General features: G+C 46.3%; 1 long non-coding RNA gene across 1 annotated transcript in view; it reads left to right on the forward strand.

The window, feature by feature from the left end:
* Positions 1 to 16,277, forward strand: part of LOC144164157 (uncharacterized) — a 30,750-nt gene extending 14,473 nt beyond the window's left edge. The window contains exon 3 of the long non-coding RNA XR_013321084.1: positions 16,024 to 16,277. This is a non-coding gene — a long non-coding RNA (uncharacterized LOC144164157). The remainder of the gene's footprint in view (positions 1 to 16,023) is intronic.
* Positions 16,278 to 17,008: the final 731 nt, after the last annotated feature.

Consider the following 17,008-nt stretch of genomic DNA (forward strand, 5'->3'; position numbering starts at 1 on the left):
GGTATAACTGCAGGACGTATTCATTCTTCGTGTTCCGTTTGTTTATGCCGCTATACTAGTATCAAGGGCTTGGGATAGTAAAAAGCTCTTTATAATATTTTCGTCTATTATGCCCTTGCAGGCACTTTTAAGTAGAAACTGTGAAAGTGTCCTAAAATTTTCTGACTTTTGTGCTGTGAACTTCGTGAGTGAGAAAATGAGGAAGCTAACCGAGCTACTAAATTCTGGTTTGTTTGGACGAACGCCGGGCTGACTAGGGCTCGATGGTCGCCTTAGCACACCAGGCAAGCCAATTTCCATCTCTTCTCCGTAAACATGCGTACGTAACGTTCATTTCACCGCAGCTACAATTGCCGCCAGTTATCTCGTCCCCTCCCCAGAAATACGTGATTGTCATGCTGCGAAAATTCAAAGCAGACCTGCAAGATTTCTTACACGGAAACGAAAGTAAGACCGTCATTTTAGCGTTACCGATAACAAACGAGACTTATCGCGCCATCTGTCATCTGTTATCCCTTCAACGTTCCAGTACGTACGTGACGACGCATTCTTCATAATCGCAGCATCATGCGCATCTTTGGCAAGACGATTGCTTTCAGTTCACCGACATTGCTTCCAGCAATCATGCACTGGAATGATCCTCTTGACCGAATTGCATCCACATCTAGTTATGTTAGCTTTACCCAGTATCTCCACCAACAATTTTCGCAGTAATGCTTCAATTATGAACTACGAGAACAACATTTTTTAAGTTTATGGAGGTTTATCGCGTGTCTTCTGTTGCATTTGACTGCAAGAAATGCCTATGTGTTTGTAATACTTGGTAATTAGGAAGATGGAAAACGTGTTTCCTTGAGGTTTGTACGATGAACATGAAACTTTATATTATCAGCTTCTTTTCGTTTTTGCTTTGACCACTTTTTTAGCCCTCTTTCCGAAATAAAAGCGCCCTTACTCAATGCTCTTTCATGGCCCTGTAACGTATTGTAAAAAATATATATAAATTGGGGAACATTTGCATGTTTACTGAGCCTGTCATTGCCTCACCTTAAAATTCTCATCATTAGGCTGTGGCGTCGTCTGCTTATTCTTCATTTGTGCTGTTTCAGTATCATGGTGAGGCCAGCGTCCAGTTCTCATGCATGTATCGAGAAAGGCCGCCTTTAAGGAAGCATCCATTTTTTCCAGAGCATTCTCCATAACACAATAATATTCCAGTAAGTTACTACTAAATAAAAAGCTTTCTATACATAAGAAAATTCTCCTGTGTGTCATCAGGCGAAAAAGCAAGTTGCCGCAATAGTAGAAACACTGGGTAACATATAAGGCGTAGTACCGGGCTGGCAGCAAAACAATGAGATCGAATCACCATGAATAATTAGTGGCAATATATAAAGAATACATTGCCAAAACATTCTCCGCACTGACGCCGCTAACGTGTTCAAAGTTTTGGTGCTCTTGGTTTCTTGCTCTCCTTTTTTGAAATTTCACACACACACACACACACACACACACACACACACACACACACACACACACACACATATACACACACACGCGCACGCGCGCGCGCGCACGCGCACGCACGCACGCACGCACGCACGCACACACAGCCACACACCCACACGCACACGCACACGCACGCACGCACGCACGCACGCACGCGCGTGCGCACACACACACACACACACACACACACACACACACACACACACACACACACGCGAAACGGCAGAGACAGCGAAACGGCAGAGACAGCGGAGGACAGCCGAAGCTGAGTATTTACCTGCACGGTTTCTTTCTCGTTGTGTCGGGGCTTCAGCCGAGATGACGCGTAGAAAGCTGGTACAGTGTGGTAGCCGTCCGCGGCACGTAGACGCAGAGGAGTTGCAGCGGGATGGCGGCGAGGCAGACGAAGGGGCACGTACGTGTCGGTTAAGCGTAGTGGTGTCGCGGCTAGAACGCGTAGAAGCGGATAACTCGGGGTTAGCTCAGCGGATTGTAGAACTGGAGGCAGCGCTAAGTAGCGAACGCAATGAAAGGAGGGCCGTTGAGGGAAAGTTAGAAGCAGCTGAGAGGAAGCTAGAAAGGAGCGTCATTTCGCCAACAGATGACGAAAACCTCGGCCCATGCAGCGAATCGGAGGTATGCCCCGAGGTGACACGGGGGGTGGAAGCAACGAAAGGCAACAGCTACTCCCACGTGCTGCAAAATAGGACAGAAAAAGCAGTCGATAACCCGGGTACGCGTAAAGAGCGGCACGTGGCAGATGGTAGCGTGGTAATCATCACGGGTGACTCTAACATGAGGGGAACAGCACTGCCATAGTGGAAAGGGTAAAGGGGGTAAGCGTGTGAAGGTGGGGTGTTTCCCGGGTAAAACGATGCAGACGGTTATGACTGCAGCGAAGGGGCAGCTGACCTTGTCTAGTAAAGCTAGAAACCTTGCGGTGATTGCCGCGGGGCTTAACTATGTTCGAAAGGGAGAGGAGGAAAAACTTGGCCAGGAGATTGCGAAGGGGGTAAAGGACCTGCGGGCGATGGCCCCAAACGTGCGCATTGCAGTCTGCACCATGCCGGAGGTGATGAAGCAGGGCGTGCATACCAAACGGGCAGTACTCGCTGCTAACAGCGAGACCGTGAGGTGCGGCAGGGAACTTGGGCTTGAAGTGATAGACGTGAACAGGGTAGTGGGCAGCATCGGACATCGGCAAACTTTTCAGTGGGACGGGATTCACTTCAGCCCCAGGCTAGGAAACAAGGTGGGGTGGCGCTTAGGTGGGAGAGCGGTAGCTTTTTTAGGGGGCCCCGCGCAGCTAAGGAAGGCAAACTAGGAGACAAAAGGGAAGCATGTGACACATGCACACTCAACGCTGGGAGGCAGCCAGGCCTAGAGCTAAACGAAGAACCTACAGACGTAACTGTGAGCGTTGACAGAAGCCATTTAAGTGGAAAAAATGGAGCAAACAATTCTGTAAAAGACAAAAACAGACCCCGTAAGCGGAAATAGAAAAACAAATGCAATAAATATTTCTTCAGCTACATAAATATGCAGGGAGGCAGAAAGCCAGATAAGTGGGCGGAAATTCAAAAGCAACTTGAACGGGAAGAAGTAGACGTGTACGCTGTAGCCGATACTCACGTCCGGGACCTAGAAGCCCCACCTATAATAGACAATGAGTCCGGGAAGGTTGCAACAGGACCACAGGAATGAAGAAAGGGGGAGGTGTTGGCATGCTCATTAACCAAGGGACCGACTGGCAGAGAGTGCATGAAAGCTGTAATGAGCATGTATGGGTTAGAGGCACCATAGAGGGGAAAAATACATGGTTAGGAGTGGTGCATTTGTGGACCGGAAGTAGTGCTAGGGAGGAAAATTAGGAAATGGTAAACTGTTTGAGAAGAGATATAAACGAGTTCAAAGATTTGGGCGAAATATACATAGTTGGAGTTATGAATGCCCCTATAGAAGGTTTGGATAGATACACAGACCACAATGGTTCTCTAGTGATAGATCTATGTCAGGAAGACCAGCTTGTACTAGTAAACACGGAAAGCAAGTGTGACGGACAAATAACGTGGGAAAGTGGTAACAGACAGTCCAGCATAGACTACAGTTTAGTATCCGAGACAGTATACGGAAGGCTGCGGGAAATGAGGATAGATGAAAATGGAACAGACATCTTAGAAAGCGACCACAAGCGGTTTAGCTTACGCTTTGGAGGCGCTACCCGGACAAATGCAGAAATAGGTACAATAGGAGGAAATAATTTGAATAATGAGCAGTTAAAAATCATCGCTGATAGACTGGAAGATGAAATCAATAAATACCCAGGCAAAAATTGGGATTACGACGAAATTATTGGGTTCATAAAGGGTAAAATGAATGAAACAAAGCAACGAAACCGATGTAAAGGGAAGAGAAAGCCGAGAAGCTGGTTGAATAAGGAAATAAAAGAGGCTATTGACCAGCAAAGAAAGGCGTCGAGAGAACACAGAGAAGCAAAAAGAACTGTTATGGAACCGGAGGTAGTGAAGGAGAAATGGGTCATTTACCGTGGGAAAAAACTAGAAGTGCAGAAAATAGTGCATGCAAAGATCAAGCAGAAAAGCGAACAATGGATGGCAGAAATACGAAGAAGGACAAAGGCGCATCCAAGAAGTTTTGGAACCATGTAAAATCACTAAGCTCAGAAAACGACAACCATCAAAAACTAGTGATTGATGTGGAGGAGGAACATTTAGAAGGAGAGCACGCGTTGGCGCATATTCATCGAGTGATTAGTGAGAAGTTTAGGACAATGGTGGTAGGGAAACCTGCACCGATAAGAACAGCGCCACAAAAGATTGCGGAAAGAAAAAAAAGTTTGAGTAACCTTGATTGGAAAAAAGCAGAGCAAAAGGTTTCCCCCTTGACCACAGTGGCCCGGACGCAACACCAATGCAACTGATAAATCTACTTCGACATAAAAGTACGGAATCGTTTATGAGGACAATAGATAAGGTGATAGAAACCAAACAAATACAAGAGGACTGGTTAGGAAGTAGGAAGATTGTACTATATAAAGGCAGAGGAGACAACGCCAGTATTGATTCATACAGACCACTCACAGTAACGTCAGTGGTGTATAGATTCGTTATGCAGGCGATAAAATCTGAAATTCAAGCATGATTGGAAGAAAATGAAACACTTGGGGAACAGCAGAATGGAGTTAGACAAGACAGGCGACTGGCTGACAATCTGTTCGTGATAACGCAATGCATTGAAATTGCGAAAGCACAGAATAGACCACTACTTACGTTCTTGGACATTAAAGGGGCATATGGCAACGTAAACAGAGAACGGCTGTGGAGAATGCTGAAACTCCAGGGATTAGATGACGAGTTAGTACAATTCCTTGTAGCAAACTATAAAGACAATAGAGTGCACCTTACTTTGGAAGGACAGAAATTCCCCCAGCAGGTCAACATCCATCGGGGACTGAAACAGGGATGTTTTTGAGCCCAATACTGTTGATGCTTCACATGGCAGGGGTTAGAAAAGAAACTGGAAGAAAGTCAAGTAGCGTTTAGCCTATCCCGTATGCTGCAAGGCGATAGGGTACAACAGCATATTCCAGGAATGCTATACGCAGACGACATTGTTCTTTTAGCTGATAACCAATCCGATATCAACCGGCTAATAAATATTAGCGGCCAGGAAGCCACTGACCTCGGGTTAAATTTTAGTGCAGAAAAATCAGGAATAATTGTTTTCAATGACGCTACCACTGACGTAGTGTCTATCCAGCAAGGCGAATTACCTAGAGTGAAGGAATATAAATATTTGGGAGTGTGGATAAACAAAGGGGATAACTACTTAAGAACTCACGAGGAGCAACCTAATGTTAAGGGAAAGCGAAACGCAGCTATAATGAAGCATAGAGCTGTGGGTTTGGGTATAACAAATATGAAGTAGTAAGAGGAATGGGGAAAGGAGTAATGGTTCCGAGTCTCACGTTTGCGAATGCTGTACTATGCTTAAATTCAGATGTTCTATCAGGCCCTAAAGTAAACCAGAGAGCGGTAGGCCGTTTGGCCTTAGGCGTGCATGGAAAAACAACTAACGAAGCAGTTCAGGGAGATATGGGCTGGGCGTCGTTTGAAGTTAGAGAAGCTCAGAGTAAAATATGCTTTGAGATGAGGTTGAGGGAAATGGATCAACGAAGGTGGGCAGCTAAGGTTTTTAGGTACCTATACTTGAAAGGCGTGGACACGCAGTGGTTAAGAAAGACTAGAAGGCTAACGATGAAATACAGAAAGAACAGTGGAGAATCCAAAACAGCCAAGGTAACCAAAAAAGAGGCAAGGCAGATTGAAACGAAGAAATGGAGGAAAAAATGGAAGCTAAAACGTCGTTAGAGATGTACAGGCCTGAGAAATTGAACATCAGAAAGGAAAATTTTTACGATAATTCCCAGGGCAGTGCTTTGCTTTTTGAGGCTAGAGAAGGTTGCCTGCGAACTAAGAGTTTTGTGGGGAAGTATTCACAAAATGATGGGGTATGTGTGGTCTGCGGAAAAGAAACAGAAGCTATGCGACACATAGTTTTAGAATGTAAGGGTATCCATCCAAATTTACATGAAGGGAATATTGGGCTTCTAGAAGCCTTAGGATTTAAGGGTATCAGAGAGGAAGTTAACTTCAAGGCTGTCGAGGGGACGAAAAGAAGATTGGAATGCTGGTGGACGAAAAGCAGAGAGGGGAATATTGCCTAGGACAATTACCACCTGTAACAGGGAAAAGAAAGTATTTCGGGCCTAATAAGCTTTAGTGCCTGCCCTAAGCAGCGCTAGTATTAAACCAACAGTGTAAAACATGGTTATATTAGTCCTTTTTGGTAAGATGACTTCTCATCACCCGCTTCAAAGGGGAAACCAATACCAATCATAATCATCATCATCATCATCATCATCGGGGTGGTTACCAGCGCTACTCGGACTACTCGGGGTATAGGGGACCTTCTTTTTAACCACCAGGGCGTGACTCGATTGTCCCGGACATGTCGAGAGTGGTCTACCAGTATTGAACCCTCTTAAGCTCCCTACGGCAGCATGACTGCCCGAACAGAGGCCCTCGCTACGCATTTACCGAATAAGAATAAGGAATGAGCGGCTCGTTGAATTAAGACAGAAACAATGGTTAACACTTAAGAAAATGTCTGGAAAGAAAGCGGGGGGGTGCTTTTAGTCACCGAAACAGATAAGGAATTTAGAAATATACAAAGAGAGGGGAGAAAAAATGTGCGCCGGCTGGGCTCCGAACCCCCGACTTCCAGAATACGCGTTTGGTGCGATGACCACTATGCTATCCGTGGGGCTATTTTCCCCTTCACTTTCTTGGTATTTAGGCCAAGCCAATTTTTCCTGTTCTTAGGCGTGTCAGCCAGCGCCACTCCGACTGCTCCGGGTGAAGCGGATCTTGTTTTTAACCCGCGGGGCGTGACTAAACTGTCTACGAAATGTCACTAGTGGTCGATCAGCGTTCGACCCTCTAAAGCTCTCTATGGCACCAATTCTGCCAGAACAGAAACCCTCGCTATGCAAATAGCGAATTAGAAGGGAAATCAGGGGCTCGTTGATTAAGGCCAGAAATAAGAATGGGAAATCAAGAAAGCCAAGGAAACCAAAAGGGAAAACGCAGAAAATGTGTACCTGGCAAACACACCCAAGCACACGAAAAAATACCTTAAGCTAAATACCCTAAAAAGTGGAATCAGGCAAATAGTGCCGCCGATAGCGCAGTGGTCATCGCACCACACGCTTATTCTGCAGGTTGTGGGCTCTGATCACACCTCGCGGTCATTTCTTCTCCACTTTATTTCTTTCTTTCAAAAATCATATCTCACCTACCACGTTTTGCCCTTTTTTGTTTTCTTGGCTTTATTGACTCCCTAACCAAATTTCTATATATATATATATATATATATATATATATATATATATATAGGTGGATAGATATATGTACAGTAATCCGTCGTTGTAACGAAATTGCTTTAACGAAATATCGGTTTATTCGAACTTTCTTCTCATCCCAACCCAAACACATGCATTTTAGGCCACATTACTCGCAGCGCGAAGATCTTGACCCGCTTAGAGCGAAGTTGCGAGCGGAGGCGTCGCCGAGCAGCGGCGACTCAGCGGAGAGCCAGGCTGTCAACCTGGTGGGTCAACGCAAGCTGGTGTTTCCCCAACGATTTTTTCGAGCCGGTCATGCTCGATTCGCCCAGTTCGACTTTACACAAACAATCCAAATGCGTGGTAGGGCCATTGAATTTTGTTCCTAGACATGGGTAATGGCACTGACGAGATGGTGCGCGAACACCGACACTCGTTCCATAGAAGCAGCAGTGTCATCGACATTAGGGCACCAAAAAAGTCTTGTGTCGGAAAATTAATGGCTGCACAGCTCGGGAAGAAATTGCCCAATGATCATGGATTCAGGCCCTATTGCCAAAGAAGTGAGATTTGATGATTGCTCTGTGACTCACAATGAGAGGCTAATCGCTTTTACCTCAGCATACGCAACCTGAACCTCGAGCGGTTGCGCTCACCATGCTTTCCAGCGCGACACTCTCGTAGCGTTCCGTGGCGCCCTTGCGCCCCCTATAAAAGTGGCTTTTGCCACTGCCACTTCTATGTGCGCGACCGCAGCGTCATGCAATGCTTCGCGAAACTTGAGCATACAGAGAGAGAGGAATTTTATTGAAATGAAAAAACACAGAAAGGTCGGCCTGATGGTAGTATATCTGGCCAGCTCTTCTGTGTGTGGGAAGGGAAAAGGGAGGAAAGAGCGTGGATAGAGGACGAGAGGGATGAAGGTGGCGGAGAAATAAATAAATGGCTATGTATAGAAGATGCCCATACCGATACGGTGCATCTGTTAAAGTTAAACCAGACGGGCCTCAACTACAATATCTCTGAAAGGCCGCTGCTGCAGAGAAATGTGAGCACAGCGTTAAATGCCTTGTGGGAACGCTTCGCGTGTGGCAAAGGTCCCAGCAGCATTTCCTCCGACACCACACGACAGTCCGAACGAGCCAATGTTCTGGGTAATTGTTCTCGACGATGCGCATAGCGTGGACAGTGGCAGAGAACATGCGAAATAGTCTCTGGGACATGGCATGTCTCACAGTCAGGGTCACTCTTAAAGTCAATGAGTTGCTTTTAGCGACGGGTAAAGGTTACGCCAAGCCGCAGTCGGTGAAACAGCGTGGCCTAGTTTCGCTGAATATCAGGAGGTAACCGAAAGTTGCAGTCGGGGTCCAGGCGGTGTAGTCTTCTATGACGATTGTCAGGGTGGGACCAGTGACTCGCCGATGCGTGGCGGAGAAGGGTAAACCGAAGGGCGGTCGTGTCCGTCCTTGCGAAGGGCAGACATACAACATCTGCATTTGCAGAAACCTTCTTTGCCTCCTGGTCAGCCCAGTCGTTACCAGCTAGCCCGCAATGGCCTGGTACCCACTGAATGGTGAGGATTTGTCCTTGGTGCAGTGCCAATGAGCATAATTCGAGTACTTCCGCAGCAAGGGCAGAATAGGGTCCTTGCCTCATAACTCCGTTGAGGAGCTGGAGTGCTGGCTTGGAATCACAAAACAGGATCTAAGCTTGAGGTGATTCACGGGAGACTAAACGAATCGCCTCCCTTATGGCAACCAACTCAGTGGCAGTAGAAGTTGTCTTGTGTTCTAGTGTGAATCATCGCGTAACGCATAAGCTTGGAATTTCCACAGCCGCGGGAGCCCGGGATTCAGTCACAGAGCCATCAGTATATACATGTACTGTTCGGGCGTACTTGTCTGTCAAGAACGCTAGAGTCAAGTGTTTGAGGGCTATTGATGGCAAAGAGGACTTCTTCCCAAGTCACGGGATGGAAGGGTGAATTGATGGTTTGGATAGTACCCACAGAGGATTCTTGGAATCCACCATTGGGGCGAAACCCGATGGGATCTTCTGTTGCTGTTGCAAAATGGCTGCCGCAAAGCTACTTCTCGAACACGTAGTAGGAAGAGCCGATAATGGATGGTGTTCATGCCTTGTGAAACATCTAAGGTGGACTCGAAGAGATTCGCTCAAAAGAAGTGCATTCATTGGAAAAACACGTGCCTCGCAATTGTGCCCACTGTGGAGGTACATCGTGGTAGTCCCAAGCATATTCTGAGGGCTTGTGCTTGCAAACCCTCCAATGTGCGCCGGGAAGAACTTCGCAGGTTTGAAATGGCTGGCAGGCTGTAACGTAGATGCCCCAAAAACAGGCTCCGGTACAACTGGAGAAGAGCGCTTTAAGATAGACCCCATCTCATCCCCGACACGAAGCGAAGAACATGTACAAGGCTTGCAAGTTTAGTCTTCAACGACGCGATGTGTTTCGTCCACGACAGATCGCGGTCTACCGTCACTCCCAAAAATCAGTGGTGCGTGACGTAAAGTATCAGCGTTCCCTCAATAATGATAAAATACCGGAGCCTCGACTTTCTGGTGAATGATAGAACGGCGCATTTTTCTGACGCTATACTCAGACCTGGACGGCACAAGTACTGAGACGTCGTTGTTGCGGCTAGCTGTAAACGGGCTCACAGCTCCGGTCGAGTTACACCAGAAGTCTAGATGCAGATATCGTCAGCGTACATAGTGACTCTGACGACTTCACGCATTTCGTCCACGAGACCGATTAAGGCAATATTAAAGAGCGTGGGGTTCAGTACTCCTCCTTGTGGAACACCGTGATTAACCTGGTGGCGTCCTGTGTCACCGGCAGACGTGGACATGAAGATTGTCCGACCAGTAACGTAACTTGACATCGACTCATAGAGTCGGCCGCCTACACCCACAATCTCTAGAGTATCCATAATCGCCTTGCGGAGCACGTTGACATAGGCGCCTTTGATGTCAAAAACAATGCGCCCGCGATTCGACGACGGTTTCTTTCTTGCTCCACTGAAGACACCAGATCGATGACACTGTCTATAGAGGATCATCCTCTTCGGAATCCTGTTATGACATCCGGGTAAATGTTGTTTTTCTCAAGAAACCATTCGTGTCCGGCCAGCACCATTCTCTCCATAACCTTTCCGATGCAGCTTGCCAAGGCGATGGGTCTGTATGAGGAAAGCTCAAAGGAGGATTTTCCTGGCTTCAGTAGAGCAACCACTCGACTGCATTTCCAGTGGTTGAGGACAGAGCTGGAGATCCACAATGCATTAAACCACGATAAGAGAGCTTTCCGACCTTCGCTGCCAAGGTTTCTCAGTAGGCAGTACCATAGAACATCAGGTCCTGGAGCAGATGAACGGCAGGAGGCTGAAAGAGCGGCATCGAGATCTTGCATCGAGAACGGAACGTTGAGGCGGTCGTCTGTGGTCTGCGGTGTACGCCTTTATGTACAGGGGAGCAGAGCGTGTTATCCATCAACAAGAATATTGCAATATGCTTCAGCTACCTCTACTTCGCTTTTTCCTGTGCTTAGAGCCAAAGCACGAAAAAGGTACAGTTGCTTCGGGTGGTACTTGAGACTTCGCACCACTTGCCAAATTTTTGAAAGGGGCTTGGGCGGATCTATTCAAGAGCAGGGGACCAGGGGCAGGGAGCAGGGGTGGCTCGCGCAAAGCAAGAACTTGAAACGTGTAATGCTCCTTGGCGTTTTTGCACCTGAATGAAGTTTTGCTTCCCTTAATACATTGTGGTTTTATTCCTCATAGCTGTGGCGCAACTAAAGCTTTCCAATCTGCCCAATTATGCTGCCCCATGGTTGAGGAGAATCTTATACACGACGCCGTCATCGGGTCGGACGAACTGCGACTGATATTTTATGCCGCAGCCATTGCGGGCAAGAGTGTCTATGGCTGAAGCTTTCCTCTGCACCGCAGCGCATCCTCTCCATATTTTTAAGCGATACCAAAAACAACCTTCACCCCATGCCAGGCCGCAACACTTTTTAAACCATGCGACCTACCGTGAACAAAAAGTAGCAGAACCATCTCTTTTCTCTCCTCAGCAACAGCCTTTTCTCGACCAGTCAGTCTCGGTTTTTTCACTTCTGTCAGAGGTTTCTTACTTCAGATGCTTGCTTCATAAACCAGCCTCCCCAGTATAGTTGCTGTTTGTACCACGTGTATGTGCTATTGAATAGTTTTCTTGCTCAACACACGTCTTACATACACCTCTTGATAACGGCGTTATTGTACCAACTCCTCCATTTCTGGCGTTCGCGAGAGCCTTGAGGTCTGCTGGTGCGTAACGAATTGGTTCTGCTTCCCCCGTTTCCCCGTGATTCTCATGGAAACGCATTCAAAGGAGAAGCGACAAGGGTGTGCACCCAATTGACTCATGCAGCAGAAAACTAAGAAAAATAGGTTTTATTGTGTCTAAGATGATGCGAAGCCTTCAAAAATGGTGCCCAGAGGGCGATTTGGAACGCTTTTCACGGCAAACTTACTGCCTTACGTCCTGTGAATACCACAACCAGACGTTCGTTTTCATGGCCGTCATGTGCCTCACTAACTTCATGGGGAGCCATGAGAAAAAGGTAGATTAAACCAACCAGAACCTCTTACTGCTGCCGTATGTGCAAATATTTTGACAATTATTTAGCAGGTGACAAACAATCCCAGTGTTGAAATTCTGCTCTCGGTGTTTTCAAATTTAAAACCGGTGAGAAAAAACACAATTAGTCCAAAAAAGTCAAAAGGGGCATATCCATTGGCCTTAAAACTTCAAAAAAGTTGTGGAAGGCAAATTTCAGTTTTTAAATTTTTCCCCCCAGCGGCACATCCTATACCAAGCATATAGGCCAGTATTTGTATGATGGATTGACGGTACACATGAAAGCTTCCAGTCAACAACAACCGCAGGGCCACCTAGCAGCCCACTGTGTAAAGGCGAGTAGAAGCCACAGTAGAAGCAGGCAACTCTCATTTCACGCTGAAGCAACCTTAATCGGGCAGAGATTAAGGCCTTCATCCTCGGCTCAGTCACACCTGACAAATGTATCTGCGGGCCCATAAAAGAACTCACTAATAAATAGAAAGCAATAATGAAGAACCAAAAATTCGATGGCACATTTGCGCACGCGCACAAAGTTATGCCTAATGTGTTTCCATGTGTTTGTACCCCACCCTAAATGCTTATAAGTAACGAGGAAATTTTCAATAAGGCTGCTGCTACTTTGTGGACAAACCGGCGGTATGTCTTGTTCCACTGCCCGTGTGCCTCCCAAATGTATCCAGCCCACGTGCTACATTTGAATTCTGTTTCTGCCGGTCGTCGCGCCAAAATATTGCCTTCCTTGTTTCTCTCTTGGTATCCCACTCCGTAAACCATCGAATCAATCCTCCCCCAACCAAGACCTCCCTCACGGTAAGCTCATTCTCTCTCACTTCATTTCTCCACTTGAAGACTACCCTTGAGCAAGCGGGGCAAGGTATTACAGTATTTTTATGGCGAAGGCAAGTTCCTTAACACAATATTTGAAGCACTGGATGCCTTACTTTGGTCTAAGTGTAATTTTCCTTACATTCATATTTACATACATACACACACACACACATGCATGCATCATGTATACATATATACATCCACCCATCCATCCATTAATATATACATAGGTACATACATACATACATACATACATACATACATACATACATACATACATACATATATGTTACACTCGCGGCACAAACACGAACAGCGTCTACGTATAGATAAGTTTCTTAAACGGTCTCGACATAATTGACTAGCAGGGGAGCACCCCTTTTAAAGGTGTACCAAGAATGGCACTACCGATTCATTGAGTGTTCTACGGCTAGAAGAGATACCGAGAAAATGTATCAAACCACGTGCATAAACATGGTGATCAATCACACAACATAGGTACTGTGAACGGATTTCATGGGCAACGTTCACTCCTAGAGCAATTTTTTATGAGAGTGTATTGAGGTAGGCAAAACCGTATTTGCACCTGTCATTAGTGACGTGCTTTGTAACTAAAGTGGAACTTGATTGAGTACGGGGTTTAACGCACCGACGCTCCTCAGGTGATGAGGCGAACTGCAGTGCAGGGTCGGAGAATATTTTAGCCACTTGGGGATCCTTAACGTGACACGAAATCTCGAGCACACGGGCATTTCCACTTTTTGCCTTTATCAAAAAAGCAAACGCTGCTGCACGGAAGCGCACCCGCGTCATTCAAAATAGGAGTATGGAACACGTTTCTGCTAGTGTCTGTGAGATATCTTGTTAGCAAAACGTAAGCGAAATTTCGATGGAGTGAAATAGCCGAAACGTATTTTTGGTGCTCTTTTTAAGGCGAAGCTTGGTACATCTAGCCCCCAAGGGTTCAGTTGCGACTATTGGTGTCACAGAAAACTTCCGCGCGCAAGTAAAGAAAGTCACCAACACCTCCAGTAATCGAACCTGAAACGCACAGAGAAACGGGACGAGAGCCTGTCGTGTTATCGATTGAGCTACCAGCCCATACGGAGACGGGGAAGACGGACCGTGCACTCACCGAGCACATAGGCTGGTTTTCCCCGTGCGTTTTTGCTGAATGCCACGTGTTTTTGTCACGCCGCCTCTCGCGCAACTGAGCGCCCCTCCGACGCCACGTGTGGCGGCCGTATGCCTTCCTTGCGCATGCACTAGGAGCTAGGGGAATTAAATGAAGGTCACACCGACACATGGCATCTCACTTCTGTGTCCCTGCGCCGCAGATCTCGTCGCCTTTGTTGGCAGCGGCAGGAGCGGAGTAGAAGTGAGATCGTCTAACACCTTGTTGAGCATCTTTAATTCTTAAAAAAAAGTTTACACTTACGTGCTTCCCAAATACTGCTCAACCAACTGCCGTTTATGGATAATGTAGTCAGTTAACCTTAGCAAGGAATATATCTTTTAAGTAATAAATGGTGTAGTTAGGTGCATTTCACTTGTCTTTGGTTTCACTTTTTGTAGATCCACGTGTGTGAATTGAAGTGGCCGTCATATGGATAATCGTTGTGGGTGTCGTTTATAAGTTTGCTTTCTAACCGCCTTCACAAGGTGGATTGCGAGGAATTTTTGCAAAGACGATAAACTCTCTTGGGCTTTTTTCACCCAGAAATTTTGGTCTGTCTGTCTGTCTGTCTGTCTGTCTGTCTGTCTGTCTGTCTGTCTGTCTGTCTGTCTGTCTGTCTGTCTGTCTGTCTGTCTGTCTGTCTGTCTGTCTGTCTGTCTGTCTTTCGGTATCTATGTCGGGCTGTCGGTCTGACTCGATTTAGCCACCAGGCCGTAGTGCCACAGAAGCTGCACAGCAGTCTTATATACCCACTGCCAAATCTAAATATATGAGCAAAGTGTCAATGTTGTCAACATTGTTAAACAAGGACAATACACTACTAAAATAAAACGCCGGAAATGATTAAATAAAGAATACGTGCAGTGTTCCTTTATGTTGGCAAATGTAATACTACATCAACTGCAGAAAACCCTCGCCTGCGGTTTCCCGCGCTACGAAAGAGCCTGGCGGCATTTAGGAAATCGAACGGCAGCACATACAAAACGTTCCACCTAGTAGGTTCTATGTTACTCTTGGAACGGTCGTGGAGTAGGCCAGCGTGGCTCTATAGACGTTTTATTAGGGTGCCTGAATTCACACGTGTCTCCGCCGTTCGCCAGCCCCGTATGAAGGAACCCGACGTGGAGCAGTAGAATGCGGTAAATTTAAATTTTACCAGACCAAACGTCTAGCGTTTTATCATAAGGGAACTTCAAGGGAGAGTAACAGCATGAGAGGTGCGTGGAAAGAGCAAGAGTGGCATTTACTTGGCAAGGATGCCATTCGACTATTGGCTTTCGTCGAAATTTGCAACTGGAGGAGGCGATACAACATATTTTAAATGCAGAGCATTTATTTAACTCACGATGTCACCCGGCGTTGTCGGCGTTGGCGTGCATCGGCGTCCGCAACAACCGTTCCAGGTGCGCCCTCTCCCCCACTCCTCCTCTCCCGCATCACGCTACCCTCCTCGCTCTCAACAACAGGTCCGCACCCCTCCCCCAACACTATATAAAAAAATAATACTTATCGGCGCTTGGTTTCGATCCCACGACTCTGCGGGCGGAACGCAAGGTACAGGGTGCTCTACCCACTGCGCCACAAAGCCGACAGATTCAAAGGCTACAAACGCGCCTTATATCCTTGACTCATTATAACTACGTCAAGAAGCTGCTGATACAACGCATTCACTACCTGTGGGCGGAAGGCGAGGTACATGGTGCTCTTCCCACGCGCCACAAAACCGACACAGAATGAAAGGCTACGAACGCGCCTTATATCCTTGACTCATTCAAACTACGTCAAGAAGCTGCTGATACAACGTATTCACTACCAACAACTCCCCAAACACTAAACGTTAACGCAATACACCCACCCCCTATGCGACGCATTTACTCGGGTCCCCCTGGCGGGGAGATAGGTCCTTTTTATATTTGATATTTCTCTTTTTGTGAAGGTTGTCCTCCTCGACGAGCCCACTACGGGATTAGACGCCGAATCACGAAGGAACGTCTGGGATGTTCTTCAAGCCATCCGTAAAAAACACACCATCCTGATGTCGTCGCATGACATGGCAGAAGCCGAAGCCATTGCTGACAACATAATCATCATGGCAAATGGAAGAGCCGTGTGCAGTGGTTCAACAGCTTTCCTTAAAAAGGCGTGTGGTATGTAAAGGCTATTGTTACATGGCCTCTTGTCTGTCAAACCAGTCCGGCATAATTAAACTGACCAGGTTAAGAACTGGCACCACTTTTATTTTTTCTCTTCCAAACGTTACACATAAAATACTTATACAAAAGGCAGAAATAAAAAGCATCAACAAAATTTCATAAAATTTACTAAAAAATGGTTCTCCCTTCTTCATAAAAAATTTTGAAGGGCTAACTACGGGCATGCCTCATCATAACCGGATAATGAGAGTAACTGGCTGAATAACCTCATGAAGCCGAGTTTTGGCCATTTTCTTTTACCCAATCTTGCAATGTGCCATTTATTTAATCGCCGTTGCCTTTTCCAAATTATTTAATTCGTAAACCTTCCCACTTGCAGCAACTGTCGTGTATGTAGTAACAATCAGTTTAAAGTCGGCGTTTTTAGCGCCCGCAAAAATATATGTTATGATTGGTTGATTCAAGAGACCGCAAATCAGTCGAACGCCCTCCTGCCCTCTGGCGCTGCTATAACCGAGATAAGCTTGCTAAAACTCTTGCTTCTGAAACTGTATTGTAACGTCGCCATTGAAATTCTGCTGCTAGTTCTCCTTTGGCTTGTTTACTTCTCCGGTAGTCCAGTGCTTAGACTATTATTTCTAATATTAAAAACACCAAGCCCTAATTGTACGACCGTAATAGCCTACTTCAGTCTATTTTGAGGCATTCTTTTTAGTTTGTGCATATTATTTATTTCTGCCTGCCAGTTGTTATAAATATATGTTTTTG

The sequence above is a fragment of the Haemaphysalis longicornis genome, unplaced genomic scaffold, assembly GCF_048455015.1.
Source record: "Haemaphysalis longicornis isolate Haplotype H1 unplaced genomic scaffold, Haemaphysalis longicornis Haplotype H1 scaffold_13, whole genome shotgun sequence".
Classification (NCBI taxonomy): domain Eukaryota; kingdom Metazoa; phylum Arthropoda; class Arachnida; order Ixodida; family Ixodidae; genus Haemaphysalis; species Haemaphysalis longicornis.